The sequence below is a fragment of the Hyaena hyaena genome, unplaced genomic scaffold, assembly GCF_003009895.1.
Source record: "Hyaena hyaena isolate Hyena2069 unplaced genomic scaffold, ASM300989v1 scaffold_309, whole genome shotgun sequence".
Taxonomy (NCBI): domain Eukaryota; kingdom Metazoa; phylum Chordata; class Mammalia; order Carnivora; family Hyaenidae; genus Hyaena; species Hyaena hyaena.
In genome coordinates this window covers 1,868,360-1,875,381 of record NW_024080941.1, presented here as the reverse complement: position 1 = coordinate 1,875,381, position 7,022 = coordinate 1,868,360, and the positions used below count along the sequence as shown (strand labels likewise).

At 33.3% G+C, this 7,022-nt stretch overlaps 1 long non-coding RNA gene across 1 annotated transcript; it reads left to right on the top strand.

The window, feature by feature from the left end:
- The first annotated feature begins 2,104 nt into the window (after positions 1-2,104).
- Positions 2,105-5,835, top strand: LOC120242496. The gene is made up of 5 exons (XR_005531094.1): positions 2,105-2,134; positions 2,266-2,379; positions 2,836-3,060; positions 3,225-3,403; positions 5,464-5,835. It is a non-coding gene; the product is annotated as an uncharacterized LOC120242496 (long non-coding RNA).
- The last annotated feature ends 1,187 nt before the right edge of the window (positions 5,836-7,022 follow it).

Here is a 7,022-nt window from a genome sequence, read left to right as displayed (position 1 = left end):
CTCTTTAAGTTGCTGCAGTATTTCAGAGCAATACTGAACAATTTCAGTGTTCACCTTCTGTGGTGTGAATATACTATTGGATTTCCTGAACTATCTGATTGGATTTCTATTCAGTTTATGCACTCAGTTTTCATTTCTATGTCAGTTGAGTACTTCTTTAATCCTATTGTTATTATTTCTTGTTTCCAATTTTTATAGTATCATTTTGGATTTCAAAATATTATTATGCATTTCTGTTCAATCGGTTTTCTCCATTTTTGTTTCATTTGTATAGGTTGTTTTTTTTATTTGACCATTTTCATTTTTATGTCCTCCCTAATTGTATGCTAAGTTTTCCCATGTGAACTCATCTTGATTTGCTTAATATTCTCCGTATTTAGGCTAGTGACACCTTCCTGTAGCCAAAAGTAGAGATGAAAATCTTAGTGAGACCCTAAAATGTGCTGTTCACATTAGTGGAGGAGGGGTGTAAATTTAAGATTTCAGTGAGTCCCACCATTCCATGTAAACCTTGCCTTGTATTGCTTCCAAATCACTGCATCATAGACCTTGTTCTTTAGCTTTAAGTTCAGTTATCCTCTTAATAATTCCCCATATTCTGGATTGGGTGAGTTTAGAGATCTGCAGGAACAGCCACCCCGAAACTCTTGTTTCTTTAGCCTAGTAATAGGCCAGCATTCCCTTAACATTACCCTACCTATTCGCTCTACTGGGTTGCTGCCTTCTTGATATGAATGGATCTGGCAAGAATCTAGGATTATAAGATCTGGGCCAGTGGTGCAAAATAAGTAAATTATTTTTTTATTTATACATTATGCTATCTTATGAGGTTTAGGGTACCATGAACATCCCCAGTAGCTTGCAAGTGTGAGTAAAATGTGGGACAGATTTTCAGCTTTAACCTCATAATGGCTTTGTCATACCTTTAGTTTTGGGCTTGCAGAGTCACAACATTAAAGACAGAAGGGAAACAATCCAGACTTTTCTTTCCCAGAATATTCTCAACAATCAAATCTCATAGTCCTCTCCTGATAAGGTTCCATCTCTTCCAACAATTGTTACTCTGTTTCCCATTATTTGGATCTGAATTTCATCAGAGTTCAAATAGTTTTTTTCTTTTCATTTCTAGATTTTTAGTGAGCAACTGGAACTACTAGCTAGTTCCTATTTGTTCTCTTATTGCACTAAACATTTCAATTCTGAACTAAGCAATAAATAACTCAAAACTTTTGCCTTTACCAGCCAATGCTAAGAATTAAATCACTGTCTTAAAAAGCTAAATCAGTCATGACTGATGAGCCACTACACTGGTCATTAATTTTACTTTCATCCACTCAAATTCAGGAACTGATGGGCCTTGGAGTTATTATGCACTATCAGGTCATACTTAAATTTTCTGAGAGATAAATTTCTCACATATATCTTGTCTTTGACTAAATGTGTAGGGCTAAACTTTTCTCCTTTTCCTTACATTCTCTTTTATTTCTCCTTCCTGAAAATTTTATTTTACTTAGCATGATGTTTTTACCTCAAGTCAACTAGAATGATTTTTATGGAATATGTTTACGTTCTCTCTCGTTAAAAAAAAATGCCTCATACCTGGTACACAGTTTACGTGATTAAGAAATCTTTATATATATATTTATATATATTTATATATTTATATATATTTATATTTATATATTAATATATATCATATATATATGATATATCATATTTTAATTTTTTTTGCTTATTCTAGAGAGAGAGAGAAAGACCACATATAGGAGGGAAGAGGGAGGGGGAAAGAATCTTTTTTTATTTTTAAGTTTTATCTATTTTTGAGAGAGAGTGAGCACATGAACAGGAGGGGAGCAGAGAGAGAAAGCAAGAGAGAAAATCCCAAGCAGCTTCCAAGCATTCAGAGCAGAGCCTGATGTAGGGCTCAAAGTCACAAACTGTGAGATCATGACCTGAGCTGAGATCAAGAGTCGGATGCCTAACTGATTCAGCCACCCAGGTGCCCCTAGAGAGAGAATCTTAGGCAGGTTCCATGCTCAGAATGGAGCCCATTGTGAGGCTCAATCCCACAACCCTGGGATCATGACTGGAGCTAAAATCAAGAGTCAGATGTTCAACCCACTGAGCCACCCAGGTGCCCTGGTTAAAAAATCTTTTTTAATTTCCTTCAATATCTTTGTCTTATTTTTAGTCTAAGTTTGAGTTCCCTTCTGGCTTCTAAGAATTGTTTATTTTTTTTAAATAAATTTATGTTCCATTCAACAGGTTTTTATTCCATTTGGTAGAATTCATTCAGTATATTCAGGAGGTTAAAGTTACACATGAGGAACTGGCCTATTTCATGGATTTCATGGATGAAGAACAATGGTCCTTATAAATGTAAGTTATATGTTTGAGTCAAGGCCCTAAAAGAATATGAGCATGTAGAAAAATCGGCTGAATATAATTTGGCTGGAACAAGGAATAGTTATGATTATACTTCAGTCAGTAAAACAACTAAAATTTACAATAAGTATCACTTGGTTTAACATTAGTATGAAAAAAATGAGCCTTCTAGCTGACAGAGGGTCCATCAGTGTGTTGCAAGTCCCAATAATGTATGCAATTTTCACTCTTTACTCAATATGTAGAATAAGGAAGATTATTATAAACAAGCTTTTGTTTGTTTCTTTCTCTGAAGTGTTGTCTGTCAAGGATAATGTACCAAAGATAGTGAAGATCAAAAGATTTGTCCAAAAACAGAAAATTTAAAGAAAGGAAAAAGCCATGTAAATATCATGCTTGTTTTCAAATAGATGAAACATTGTTTGGTAACAATAACTTTTATTTCCTCAGTGAAAATAGTCTACAATATATAAAAAATATATATATATAAGAAAATTTGACAGGATCCTGGAAAAGAAGCAACCAAATCAGGAATTCAATCGTATAAAATGGGATAACAAGGGATGACATGTTTATAAATCAGGCACAGAAACCTCAATCATGGAATGGATAATCATGGTCTGTTGCCCAAATGCTACTTCTGAGTAGGGAGAACAAAAACAGCAACAAATACAGGTATGAATCTAGAGGTTGGTCATGCAGCATTGTTTTCAGGAGGTCAAAATTTGAAAGGTTTAGATCAATCTGTGTCATCACAAAGGAAAAAATAATCTATGACATGTTGGTCATGATTATAGGAAAATAATATCAATGTAAAGGATGTTTTCTTTCTCCATTAGAGTAGTCATAACACTATATGATTGTCTGTGGAGTCTGAATTCTTCATACCTAATTGGTGGAGGAGAAAAGAGGAACTAGAGTTTCGGTACTACTTTGCTCTGCGTCTACACTGTCTTAAGAACTACAGGGGACAGACCCTACAGTAGGAACTTCTCTGAATCCACTTTGAAAAACAGAGGTAAGGAAAATGACGGGAAGCTGAAAATATGTGTTGATTTTAAGGCTATTAGTAAAAATACACTGCAGAATTTCAATATCTTTGTAGCTATAGTAATCTGATGACTCTACCACACTCATGGTTACTTTCCCAAATTAGCTTAGGCTCCTGCATGACACTTTTATTCTAATTGACTAACCTGTCATCATCCTTCCTGATATCGAGAGCTATAGGCAGCCTATTAAACCTGGCCTCACAAATCCTTAAATTAATTCACTGAAGCAATTTTCACTGCAGTCCACTTTAACTTCATATTCCATTGCCATACCAAGACGTTACCATAATCAGAAATCTGTAATCTTTGAACTCTTAAACTGCAACATTCTAAGTGGTTTAATATTAATCTATTCTCATCTAAGCCCTTAAGTTAATTCCCTTTCTATACTTACTTCTTTAATGCATTTAGTGGTGGACTACACCATATATAAAAATATGTACAATGTAAATGAACAATTTAAAGAGAAATAATATGAAAACTCAAGCACGCAGGAACAAGTGTCTATGTATGTGTGTGCAACTAGTATTTTATCCATACATGTATAGCATTTTGTATTTAAAAAGTGTATTTTGTACATTTCATATATAGTAATCTATAAAAAGAAATAAAATATATGTGTATATATATGTATGTACATGTGTTTGTATATGTATGTTTACATATAGGCATATGTACATGTACATCCACGCATATGTATATATCCAACATTTTGGAAAATACTTATACTCCACCTTATCACATACCTTTCTCCACTGATAATTGCTACTTTATTCTGTACTTTCTATATTCCAAGCTCTATTATAGACCTAAAAGGAAAGAAAATAAAATCAGTAGAAAAATTGAAGAAATACTTTGCCTTTGTTGATCTTACATTCAAATGTGTGCCTTTCAGAGCATGGGAAAGCATACAACAATTACACAAAAATACTTCGCTTTCTAAATGTCAATAAATACAATGCAGAAAATAAAGTGAACAGTCTCATAAAGATTGTTGATTGGGAGGGACTGGTAATTTTAAATGTGTTATTCAGAGACATTTCACTGAGTATGAAATGGGCCCTTCCACTTTTCATTCATTAGTCAGAGAGAAAAAAATTACCCACTCAGTTAACAAAAAGACTAAGAAGATATGTATTTGCAATACAAAATGCAAGACACTAAATTAAATACAATTTGAATAGATTCCTTGCCTATAGGAGACAAAAATTGAGATTGAAAGAGAGACAACAAAAAATCATTTGTTGTAAATTGGTATTGGACTCAACCAAATGTTCCCATGTACTCTACTTATATTTATCCAATTTAATTATCTGTTTCCTAGTTTCTCTTATCAGGGATGTTACAAACCATTTTTAAGTACAGAACCTAGTATCATTTCTGAAATGTAGCAAAGAATAAAAGAAGTTGTTAAATTGATAGACAAATGAACAAATTTACATTAGTGATAGATGAAACTAGTGTTTTAAAGTATCTTCCTCACATTTCATTTTGAAATCATGAAATATTGAAAAGTTGTTCCCTTTCTATTGTGTGTATATGTGAAAGAGAAAATATCCAAACCATTTTTTAAATTTATTTTCTCTGGACTTCAATTCTGGAAAAAAAAAAACAAGTATACTTCTTATATATGTGTTATATAAATTCTTAAGAGGATTATTGAAGTAGGCTAATAATTTCTGTTTAGATTTCATGCTTTCTTTGGCCACAAACATTTTTGAGCCTTCAGGGATTTTAGATGAAGATATCTGCCACAATTCACCACCACCCCCCCCCTCAAAAAATAAAAGATAAAGAGGATAACTGCTTAGCTTTGACTTGTGAGCGGAAATTGCTCTGACCACTCAGTGACACAGAACGCAATTGCTGAAACATTAACAATAAGAAAGGCAGCTGAGAAAATTACTAGAGTGGACAGTCACAAAATGCTTTTCCAGTCCATTAGACCACAGCATATTCAGCTAGATTTTAACAGATGTTCTGAGATTCATGTAAAATATTAAAATGTTCTTTAATTCAATCATAGCATTCCAACTGAGGAAACAGCCCGATTTATTGCACCTTTTTAAGCTAATACCAAAGATCCATTGAAGAAGTAGTGAAAGCACAAGGAAGCTCAGGGAAGCTCGGCCCCTCTGGCTACAGGCCAGAGCCTACTAGCTTGCCACTTGGAGTTATTGCGATGCAAATGCCTGGAAGCCAGGCACTCACTGAATCTGAATTAATACTGAAGGGGAGAGAGGAAGAAACAATAACAGCAATAAACAAAAACACAAACAGAATCACTGTGTGGAAAAAAAGCTTGGCATTTTGAGCCTATAATAAGAATCTAAATTGGTTCATTCAGCAGCACCAAAGAAAACAGGGCATATCAAAAGTACCTGGAGGGATTCTTGAAGTGATGATAACTTGAAAAAATATTTGAAAGAATAAAAGGAATATTTACTTCTTCTTTATTCAAATAGCTCATCTTACAGACTTTTTAAAACATTAAAAGTGTTAAAAAGGACATTGGTGGGATGCATCTAAAAATATAAGAACTTTACAAACGAAAACAGAAACATATTGATTATTCCAAAGGAAACTTGATTACTATATTCCAGGCAAATCACATACTGCTAATGTTTTTTACAAAAATACAATTGTCCAGGTTTAACTCCAGATCCCAAAGTAAAATGTTGTGTTTTTGAAATTTTAAGGATATGTTTTAAACTTTATGGATATGACAAAATGAAACTCCTGCAAATTTACAAATTTTACATCTTCAATTTTTCACTAACTACTCAAATATCACAAAATTAAATTTTTTGTAAAGCTTTATTAATAGTTGAAAGTAAAAGAGAGTATGTATTGTTAAAAAATGATGCTGAATAAGTCCTGGACTTTATTTGTTATGTATAGATCTTCATACTTTCTTTTGTGCTATTTATATATAAACAAACAATGTATTAGATATTAATGCTGTCCATCAAAATTTCTGGGTCATCACTTCATCGAAGCATATGATGGTGTTTCTCTCTCCCTTTAAAGTTAAGAATCAACTTGTGACTTGTTTTGGGCAATGGTATAGCAGTTTAAGTGATGGAAGACAATTCTGGGCAGAATCATCAGTAGCCATAACACAGCGCTATTTATCTAGTCCCTTTCTCCTGCCTTAGTGATCTTTGAAGCACTATCAAGATGAAAATGGGAATTGGTCTATATCCTCTTTTATATTCAAGGCTAATATGCAACAAAACAACTCATTTTGGAAAAGTAGTATGAATATGTAATAACTTTTGTTTCACTATCCACTGAAACGTGGAAGCAGTTTGCTAACTCCATGCAAGTGACCCCATCCTGATATGAACAGAAATAGGTAGTAACAGAAGGAAATACTGCTGTTACAGATAAGTACAATATGGGACATATTCTGAAAGTCCTACAGTGAGCAAAATGGGAGAAATTGTTATTGCAGCATGGAAAAATAGTGATTCAAGCAATATGGTGACAAAGAAACTAGTAAAATGGTTACTTCTGATAGCAAGGAAGACAGATCATGGATGTAATGACATTTTATCTTTTGAGTAACAGCTTGAAAAACAA